This window comes from Cydia splendana, chromosome 6, assembly GCF_910591565.1.
Source record: "Cydia splendana chromosome 6, ilCydSple1.2, whole genome shotgun sequence".
Taxonomy (NCBI): Eukaryota; Metazoa; Arthropoda; class Insecta; order Lepidoptera; family Tortricidae; genus Cydia; species Cydia splendana.
The window spans coordinates 2,451,693-2,463,364 of NC_085965.1; the positions used below are offsets into that span (position 1 = coordinate 2,451,693).

The 11,672-nt window shown below is 37.1% G+C and overlaps 1 pseudogene; it reads right to left on the reverse strand.

The window, feature by feature from the left end:
• Window positions 1-215: 215 nt before the first annotated feature.
• LOC134791923 (U2 spliceosomal RNA) lies at window positions 216-314 on the reverse strand (annotated as a pseudogene).
• Window positions 315-11,672: the final 11,358 nt, after the last annotated feature.

The following is an 11,672-nucleotide window of genomic DNA, read 5'->3' on the forward strand; positions in this document are numbered from 1 at the left end:
GCTTTGTAGTTTGTGTTTGGTTCAAAGTTCCATTTACAGCAATTAACGGAGTAATAGCCGGGCTTTGAGACAACACCAGTAAACCGTGTGCGACAAAATTGCTTAAAGGATCGACCACACTGATGTGCAAATTACACTGACGCACCAGGCAATGACTTCTCGTGCTTGGTTGCAAACTTGGTTGTTGATGTCACCATAAACGTCATGTTACAATAAAATGGTCGTTCCACCACAACTTTTTTAATTGGTCCACACATTAAGCTGAAAATAACAGATACTACACTTTGATCTTAGCTAAAAGGCCGAGAAAGGTCCACACATTATCACGCCAAAGTTGCCAGACTTGCAAACTTTTTTAAGTCGGACTCTATTTACTTTTTAGCTTCATACAATATGAAGAATGTGTAAATCTGTCTGGTATAAAGATTGAGCGACAATACTATCATTGCCTGAACGTACGACCATAATTATACAACAGTAACTATATACAGTCAAAACATTACGATCGGGCGGATATTACAATCGGCCACCGACATCCATATGAACGTAGTTCCCATTTGTATGGATATTGAGATCTATTATGGAAAATATATTGACAAATATTCGTGTAAGTATATTAAATGCTATGCCCTTCGTTTGACTCACTAACTTTTTTAAATTATTGAGGTATGATCGAAAACTAACATTAAACACAGTTTTTGGAGCTCCAATGAGGTAAATGAAGACTGACATTTGTATGAAGAAACGGTCGTCCAGTTTCCTTTTAACATGTGAAGATTTGGCACGTATCGACGGGGTTTAATACTCCCTCTACTCTGTTAATTCGATCCTATGAAGTGGTGCACTAAGTGTGTAAACTGACGTGTTGGTTCACGGATATTGCTTCTTGTTCACGGGCGGCTAAAGTCATTACTTCAGATCGCTTGCTAAACCCTGTGGTACGGAGTTAAACCTAATACCCACTTTGTTATACAGGATGGCTTAAAAAAAAGTGCATTCCCGTTGGCAGGGAGGTTTTTGGATTATACTGAGCAACTTTTACTATGATACCAACCCCGAAATCGCGTAACAAAATTTACCCTCCCATAGAAAATAGACCAGCCAAAATGTATGAAACAGACTAATTTTTTTTCGCGATTTCGAGGTTGGTCCCATAGTAAAAGTTGCTCAGTATAATCCCAAAACCTGGGCAATAAGAAAGCAGTTATTTTTAGCCACCCTGTATATTTGTTGAGTTTACCTTAGTGTAATCCTGCTTTATAACATTTTCATTTCATTTATTTCTTTCACGCAACACATAACATAACATATGATCGGGTCTATCGCCATATAAATTCATTATCGTCATCTAAATTTGACGTTTCCGCAGCGTTGCACCAACTGTGGTCATTCAATATGTGTACAAAACGCGAGAGGTTAAAGTTATATTTTTTATAGAATACGTTGCCTCGCTTCACGGAGCGGCATTCTATACTAGTATTATATCAATCGTTTTTGCAATAAAAATGCGAATTATCTTTCCACTAGCGGTTAGTTTACGACACGCTAAAAATCTACGATTTGTGTACTGAGGGCCTACCGCGAACCACGTTCGACGTGTTGGCTCTGTGTCGCACTTGTAAATTAGTACGTAAGTGTGACAGGGAGGCAACACGTCGAACGTGGTTCGCGGTAGGCCCTCTGCTTTCGTCAATGTTTCCTAGCTAGGGCATGTTCGGAATATAAAATAAATTTACGATTTCGCGCTCACCGCAGTTTGGTCATTCCGAATTTCGGAAATCAAAGCCATGATTGTTTCTCTGTCACTCGCTATTGAGAATCTCAAGAAGAAAAGGGATGGCATAAAATATGTTATTTATTTGTAGTAACCCCTCTGCAGTAAACGTCGCTAGAAATCTGATATTCTTGTTAGTTGATGCATCGCTGTAGGTATTGAAGGGAAAAATATATTATAAATATTTCGCTCTTGAGAAAATTCTTGTCAAAAAGACAGCGAGATGTTATTTGTATGAAGCCTTTGAAATGCTTTCAATTGTTGCTCGCAAACACTTGAAGCCAACTAACATATGAAGAAAGCATTGTTCACCCTATTTGATTGAATGATACACCTACGGCACTCGTGTACATGAATGACATACAAAAATAAAGTCTGATGCTGGAGGAAGAAAAGATAAAAGTAGCGTAAACGTTTTCCATCACTTTAAATGTTGATTTATTGAATAAAAAGTTGATTTACGTTTACGTAAACGTTAATCTACGTGGACAAATTTCGCAAAAAAATTGTAGATTGTAGAAGTAATTGTCTATCAACAAAACCTATTCAAAATAATTCACACTCATATTTGTTCAAAGCTGCACTTATATTTTAGTGTGAGGGAAATAATGATACTCTGATATGATTTTTGTGTTCATTCACTACTTTAGTCCTTTATATTTGTATTACACCTGTTGGCAATCCTTAATAATAATAAAAAGTTGTTCTGAATCAAACTCTTGTGCTTTTTTTTTTTTTAATGAAGCATTGGCAACACGGCCATCAGTTTAAACATGAATATAATTACAATAAAATTATAATAATAGAATCTTAACTACTTAAAATATTACACACACAACCTAAAAACTATCAATCTACAAATCACTCTTGTGCTTCATTCTCAAAACAAGTTTTGATGTGTTTTTGTTTGTGAATTAAAAATCTTTTTCTACTCATCGACTATAATCTGTGTATTACAACTTCATATACAACTCTATAACCTCACTGTTTTTAACGTTGTATAGTCTATGGCACGTCCCACTCAACTAATATAATTGTATCGATACGGTTTAGTCAATTACAAAAATTTTGAAATTAAAACTTCATACATTTCGATAAAATATTGCTTGTTTAAGGAGACTCGACTCAGTACAAATTAGCCAACGATGGCGTTTCGGAACTAATACCGTCGCGGGATCTGTCATACTTCCGTCTACTTAAACACGCTGCTGCGTCGCGTGTGCTTTGTGATTGGTTGGCCAACTCAAACTTTTCTTCACAATGGACGCCCACGAGATTTTCTCTGCATTGAAATTTGAAAACTTGTTTATGTGTTAAAGTTTTTATTTTGTGAGTGAAACTGTGAAAAATACTAAATGAAAATGACTGACAGCGATGAAAATATGTTGCCCACTACTCAGGAAGCGTGATTAGATTGAGTGTTGCATTATTCATTATTCAGTAGTAGAACTAGTTAAGTATTGAATTGGGTTAATTTTGGTATTTTTTTTTCCCGTAATTACCCCGTAATTAATTACCCCAATGCACCTTACAAATGTACGTAGTAGTTTTTCATATTAACTGTTTTACTATTTCTGTTAACTTGAGTAAAATAAGTCAGGTAGTAGAAGTAGAAAGTATGGTATTATTCATTTTTTTTTTTTAAGTGTTAAATAAAACATTTATTTACATACAATATATATACAGTGGTACTACTAAACGAAATTAATAACTAGCTTAAATCTAAAATAGGCCCTTGAGGCATTGTACCAATTATTTATTTTAGTTATTTTAGTTAACTCGTAGAAAAAGTATTGTATACAATAGTGATATAATCAAGTTTTTCAATCTCGTACCTTACTTAGGCAACTCAGCAAGCTTCGTTGCCTAAACACGGTACTCGACTGAAAAACTCTCTATTATATCACGATTGTATAAAATACTATTATTAAAGACAACATAATTATGGTCTATACATTTGTTAGTTATTGGCGTTATTGCTTATCATTATGTTAGTAACAACAGTAACCTAATAAAAGGTTTAGTTGATAAAAAGAGACACGTGGAAAAGAAAACGAGTGAATATATTTCGTCGAAACACATATTATTTTCGTGAAATAAAAATCTATTTTTGTCACAAGAACCTAGAACCTCTCTAGGTTCTAGGTTCTTGTGACAAAAATAGATTTTCTTAACCGCCGATTGTCTTAACAAAGTTTTGATATGGTTCGTATTTTAATACGACTTTGACTGTGTACACCAATCAGCGCTAGCGGCGTACGGATTATTAGTCCTCACGAAAATAATCAGTAGTCGTCTCATAAGGTACAACTTCGCTCTCCTACACCTTACACACACACACACACGCACGTACTATTTTTGTTAAGCCCCAAGATACAGGTTCAGCCTAGTTTGGGGCTTACCAGACACCTCCTGTGCAACTACTGTGTTCCCAATTATTATCAATACATTATTCTTATTCTTACTTGTTGGTGCGCGACAAGCGACAACTGATGGTCGTATCAAAATCAGACAAAAATTGCGTGACAACGTGATAATGATAAAACAACGTGCAACGGTAGGTACCCGTCACTTTCAATGGCGCTCTGTTAAAGAGTGACGGATGTTTTGTCAGATTTAACAATTTATTATGGTTTTTAACTGGTTTTGACGATCGGATTGACGCAAATATCGCGCACAACTTTCACCTCATTTCACATGCACCATTCAGCGTGAGCGATTTTCAAGGTCGTATCAAAACCAGTTCAGAACAATAAAAAATTGTTAATAGGACGGCTACACTCACATGAGAATCGACGTAGGTTTCTGAACTGAAAGGGGAGTCTAAATTTAAACCGTAATACCGTATAAGAATGATATAGGGGAGCGAGACGTAGGTACAAATTGTAAGTTATTTAAGTACAGACATTTATTACCGACACTGATATTACATGACAATGGTACGAGTAGAAACACAACATAATAGCTTACGGTTTTTTGTATTATGATTATAAAAGTTTAAAACAATTGCGTCTTTAAACTATCTTGAATAATATTATGTAACCAATTACAAAGAGAATTCATAATCTAGATATCACGCAAAATATCTAATCTAAAATTTCAAATTCATTCTGTCACAAAGGATGACAGCTACAAATTACATTAATGTAAAAGCCGGGATTGAATAAGAACGGTCCGGTCAGAATCTTAATACATCTCGATCAAACGAGAAAATACATTCGAGAATTCAATGGGTGCCTTTGAATTTTATTTATATTCAAAATACTTACTGGGTAGGTTCCTACAACCTACCTACTCTACCTACAATTTAAATTTTAAATATGTTTTGGTATATAGAAAATTGTTTTCTATATTAGACATCAAACGCAGGCGTGTTTTTAAAGGTTGTTGTTCACAGAGATTTAATTTAAATAAATACAGTACGATTTAAATAAAGTCACATTTGTATATAGTAGTCACTTTCATTGTCATTTTTTTTAATTATTTTTAGTTAAATAAAATCACTACATCTTATGAAATAAAGTCCCCCGCCGCGTCTGTCTGTTTGTGGGTTTGTGTTCGCGATAAACTCAAAAACTACTGAACGTATTTTCATGCAGTTTTCACCTATCAATAGAGTGATTCTTGGGGAAAATTAAGATGTATAATTTGTCAACCCGTGCGAAGCCGGGTGGGTCGCTAGTATAATTTTAAATTTGAGTTGAATAATGAGTAAATTGATGATTAGTCCAACCCCGAAGTTCCTACTTTCCATGTTAAGGTGACAGTCCATTTCCAACGACAGCAGCACTACCATTCATTATACTATGGAAATTGACAATAACACCGACGCGTTCGTACTAGTAGTGCAGCTGCGGTCTGAAATGGAATGTTACCCTTATAGGATAACAGCAATGCTGTCAATAATACCTCTATTAACGTCACAGCAATACCGCTAATGCAGTCTGAATCCGAATGGCCCCTTAAAGCAGGTAAATACAGAGTGTTTTGTTACAACGGAATAATTTATGGAGACGTGTGTCTCGTGTTCGTAAATTACTCGCGCCTCTCGGGACGGTTAAGTCAAGGGTTGCCGAATGCCACGTTACTCGAGTCGGCTTACGAGCTCACCGATTGTTGTACCTGCAATAATATGTTACACAACGAAGGCCGCAAAATATTTGACACGATATTACATAATATGTAATAGCCAAGTAAAAATAGTTAACCGACAGTGAAAGGTTAGTTGTCATAAGGCAAAATTATCCAAGTTAAGGCTGAACTGGCAAATAAGTAAAAAACTCTAAGGTTCATTACATTGAATAACTATTCATCTAATCTCCACTTTTCAAAAATTTGTTGAAAACAAAGTCGTTCAGTAGCTTAAATGAACCAGTGATTCTCCAAATCACCGACGGGATAAGCGACACTAAAGTCGTCAGATGTGTACGAAACCTAGTCCATTCGATGCAGAAAAGTCTGGCGATTCCAACGATGTATATAACTCAATATCTCTGAAAATGTCGCTTATCCAGTTTCTCCTTTCCAGCGTCGATATTTTTGCGGCCTTCGAATATTAACATATTATTGCAGATGACTGTACGCGTACGAAGCTGAATTTTGAAGTAATTCCTGGTGGAATGAATGAAATGGAATTTAATGAAATTCTTATTAAAATATTAAAAAAAATACCGGCCTAGTGCGAGTGGGACTCGTGTACGAAGGGTTCCGTACCACTACGCAAAAAACGGCATACAGTCACGTTTGTTGTATGGGAGCCCGACTTAAATATTTATTATATTCTGTTTTTAGTTTTTGTTGTTATAGCGGCAACAGAAATACATCATCTGTGAAAACTTCAACTGCCTAGCTATCACGGTTCATGAGACAGCGGCGGAGTCTTAGTAATAGGGTCACTTTGGCCACGGAACCCTAAAAAGGCCATTTGGACGTTTTCTGCAGCAACTATTATTGTTGTAAAGCATTCATCATGAGGCCTTTAACATCTTGACAGATGATTTATCCACCGTCTGTGTGCGAGGGACAACGTCTTTCTTGGCTGTATAAATCAATGCGGGACCAGCATTTGCGACCGCATTCATGGCAGCTAAAGTAGAGCCTTGTCAGCACTGTCAGCAGCAGCTTCAGGTGTATTGTACCTCTTTGCGCGTTTTTGGGCAAGGTCTTGGAACCAAGCGCAGCTTTAGTGTTGCAGGAAATATATTGTCGATGTCCGAACATTTGACCCTTCTGAGGGTGATTCACTTTTGTATGGAGAAAAAGAAGTTGTAATTGTTTTCCTGACTTTGCTCACCAATGGAGCCTCCCCACACTAAAAACTATCTATTTCAATTTTCAAAAGAATCGAATAACGTTTAGAGGTTGCACAAGTTGAAAAGGTAGAGTGAGAACCCCATACATTGCATGAAAATGAACTATGTTCTAAAATGACAAAATATTATGAACTGATACTAAAATCGAATGAGAAAACTGAATTTTGCGTCTAAAGGTGGAAAAACTGAAAAATCTTAATTAGAGCATTTATCGAGTAACCAAAATCCAAGTTTATTACTAATTTTCAAATTTATTTATATGTAGAAGGTTCAGTATCACACTACTGTCCGCTTTGATGGTAGCCGCTTAAACCATTTTCTACCCTCCGATGTAGAGTCGTTGGTTATTTGAAAAATCTTTGTTGATGTTGTGCAACCTCTAAATGTTGACCGATTTTAATTTCTTTTAACGTATAATATTTTTTTATCAGTTAGAACAAGAATTCGAGCAAAGTCAGATGAAAATCGAAAATTCGGAAAAATTAAACACCCTCTGCTGCAATGCTGCATATTCCAGCAGTAAAGCTGGTGCAGTCTGAATCCAAATGTCACCTTAAAGGTGACGGTCGGAAGGCAACTGTAGCTGCATTAGGTTCCCGTAATGCTATTGCCGTAATAAAATCTATTAAGCTATCGCCATTTGAATGTAACCTTAAGGTCAATGTGGCTAAGACCGTCATATAATGTTTTTGCTAGAGAAGACCGTCAATAGGCGTTTACACAATAAGGATGACTCACGTTAGACCGGGCCGTGTCCGGGCCGGAGCTTACCGAGCTTACTTTTCTATGACATGACAGGCGATCAGCCCCGATCAGGTGATGCTTTCCATAGAAAAAGATGCGCCGGAAGCTCCAGCCCGTACACGGCCCAGTCTAACGTGAGTCATCCTATACCCTTCTGCAACCAACAATCAAATGAATAGAACAAAATCGGTCTATACAGGATACAACCTAGTATCATCGTCTGAACTTTTTCTATGCATAACATCGTCATACAAAAACATGGCAAAAACCGCACATATGGCGTATGTGCATGGAAATGTCGCGAGATTGCGACGCAATTTGCGGCCCTAATGCGTCGTGCACATGCGATTTGCCCGTAAACGTCATTCCCACAACCCACAGAGCACTCACGCTAGATAGAGCACCAGAGAGCGCACTGCATGAACATGATGGACGATGGACGTCCTTGTGTCATAAGCCGAGCGACATTTATCACACCGCTCGATTGAAAGAGACAGGCACCCTTAACCCATTCAGCGCTAATCACGATACGTTGTCGTTTTACCTCTACGAAGCATTTTCGCTATATGCCGGGAAATCCATGTTATCGGCTACGACGTCGCGCTACGACCGTAGCTCAGCGGTGAATGTGTTAACACGCTGTTGCGCAAACAAAGATAGACCATCATAACATTCATAACTGTGCAGCGCCTCTCATGCTTGTTGAGGATGTCAGGATGCAACCGACACCAAATGCTAAGAAGAGAGAGAAAGCTTATGAGTTATCGCGTTCATCACATATTTCAGTCACAAGAACTTAGCCTCTCCAATAATCAAAGTTACGATTCATTTTAGAATAACATGCTAAAATAAGATAAAACATGAACATTAAAATAATATACTCGTGATCTATGTCTGGTAATTGGTGACAATACTACAAATTGTAAGTCAAAGAATAATAAATATATAAATATTTACTGTTCAAAAGCGTACTGACACCTATAACGGCCGGCACGCTAGCGTTTCCCGAGCGCGGCGTCTAGCCAACTCTATGGCCATTGCTCGACGCAACGTTTTTGCGCAATTGCGCAGCCACGCCATTTTCCATAGCCCTGACTAGACGCCGACATTCAAAAGACGCTTGTGTGGGGTGGCCCTAATGTAGGTAGTGAATCGCCAGGAGGAAAATTTCTCGTTTCATAAAACCTCGTGCAGGAGGTAGTCTGTAACACATCCACATCTGCGGGTTCCGTTGGAATTACGGTCGTTAAGGAAGGGGACGTGTGGAGGTAGCAGGTAAGGTAGGGTAGGATAGGGTATACATACAGAGCTGGAGATACTTGTTTGCGAGTCGGACACCCTAAATAATCTGAAAGCCTTTTAGAGTACCGTAAATGACAGCTCATTCTTAATGGGACCCATGGCATGGCTACGTCTTTAACGGTTATCCGTCCTTTCGAAATGAGTTTGTAACGAAATACCTATTAAGGGTTTGAAGTTTTAGAACCATACACATTGTGTTAGCCGAGCGGGTTGCCAGTTAAATATTAAACAGGTGGAAAAATATAAATATGTATATATTTTATATGCGGTCCAGCCGGCGTATTATGGATGGTTTTATCCACGTGATAAAATAACAGTCACTTTTTAACACCGCGGGATAGAGGACACCGTTTTATCACGCTGTAGTAGGGGAGCCCACGATGCTAAATCGGGATTTACTCGAGCGTCACACAGACCTATTGGAATCGAAATATTAGATGATAAGAAGAAAAAAAAAGTTATATAAAGTTTTTTTTTCCAGCGAGTCGGAAAGCGTCTACATATTTTTTTTTAATTTCGGGAGGTTAGTGGAGGGTTAAATAATCGTTAAGCAGTTTGTGGGATTGATCGTTTTTGTCCACTTTAATGATATATTTTTTCTATAACTTAATATATAGTAGTATACCCTATAATGGACACGGAACCAGTAATGGGACAAAAACACACAATTCCTCTAAAATAAGTATATAAAAGTAGTTTATAAACACTGGATATATTTTTATCATAAATAAGAGTCCTAGAGCTGATTATGTTTGAATTTTTATTAAATTCGGTTATTTTTTAAGAAATGTGCGTCAACCCAAAAGTTGTCGTGCCACTGAAAAAAAATATCACTAAAAATTCTTAACAACTTCGCTAAGAGAGGTGAGTTAATTTATTAAATTTTAATTAATTAATACTTGATGAAAACTAGAATGTGTTTTGTTAATTGCATTTACCATGAGATAAGGTATACAACACACTATGTTGTGACTCCACAGTTGTAAAAAAATAGTGGTATTTGGCCCAATCCCATTATAGGAGCTGTAAAACTGCATACCTCCTATGATGGGACAATTGACATAATGATGCTTGCCATGCCATAATTTCATGTTTTAAACAATACAGAAGTAAAATGTAGTTACGAAATATGTCAACCAGGAGGTATTCTCGGACTTAGGATAAATTAATATCGTTTTTCCAAACTTTTATTTAACTTGCCTTGTTAGTTAGTGTGGGTCAAATCTTGGTAGCTGAATTTGACCCACTTTTCGATTTCCGATTCAGTTGAAATTTTGTGTAAGTACGTAATTAAGTATGCAAATCGGATGATAATGCAATATTATGATAACATGGACTTGATCTGATGATGGAGACAGGAGGTGGCCATGGGAACTTTATCGCAATAAACCCTAACTAATTGTGTTTGAGTATATTAGAAATGTCTCGATGAATCTAATACAATAATAATTGTCTGTGGAAAGAAAAATACATTCAGCGATAAAAGCTTATACCAAAAATTGATTTTTTTGCCATAACTTATTCCCCATTTCAAAATTTTATACTGATAGAGCAATGTCCATTATAGGGGGCCCATTACTGGATGCACGTCCATTACGGGGGGCCCATTACTGGAGCTTTGGTGTCCATGACTGGAGAAAAAAAGCATAGTTTTAATTTGTTAATTATGTGGAAACTCATTGCAGTATCTTTGATACAACACGCCTAAAACATGAAAGGCGGATAGGACTTTCATCTTTTAACACGCTAAGCGTAAGACCAATTACATGTACAAGGGAAATATCATATATACTCCAAATTTCCTCTTAAATGTCCCATGACTGGTGCTGTTACTATAACACTTATTTGTAGGCATTTTCTTAATCTGACGAACATAAGTTTGACGCCTAATTTTTACATTGTAACCGTCAGAATAAGGAAATGCGTGCAAATAATTATCAGATTTAGTAATAGCACAATTATAGCGTTAATTTGGACTAATATGACCAAATCCACAATCTGCTTAACAATTTGTTGAACCCCCCACCAACCCCCCACTAACCAAGGGCTCAACATAGATGACTAAAAGGGGTAAAGGTAGACTACACGGGGTAGCAAGATATCATTCATATCTTAATCTGACGCGCTCGAGTCAACACAAAAATCCCCTCTTGGGCTCCCCTACCACTGTCACGTAGACAAGAACAAGACAATACTCGTATACCTAAGTAAAAACACTGCAAGTGCCTAGGAACTTGTAGAAGTTTTTTCAGAAATTACTGCATTAACAGGTAATAAAAAATATATAACAAATATATCACGAGCGCGTCAGATAATCCCTACTAATATCTGGAAGACCGAGCTTTGTTAAAACATAAAACCTCGAATATGCGCGTTTTCCAGGGATAAGACCTAGATCGATTTTTCGCCCCTGAAAACCCCCATATAACAAATTTCATCGAAAACGTTACAGCCGTTTCCGAGATCCCCGAAATATATAAATAAATATATATACAACAATTGCTCGTTGGGCAGGGGCGTAGGATAGTTTAAATCAATCA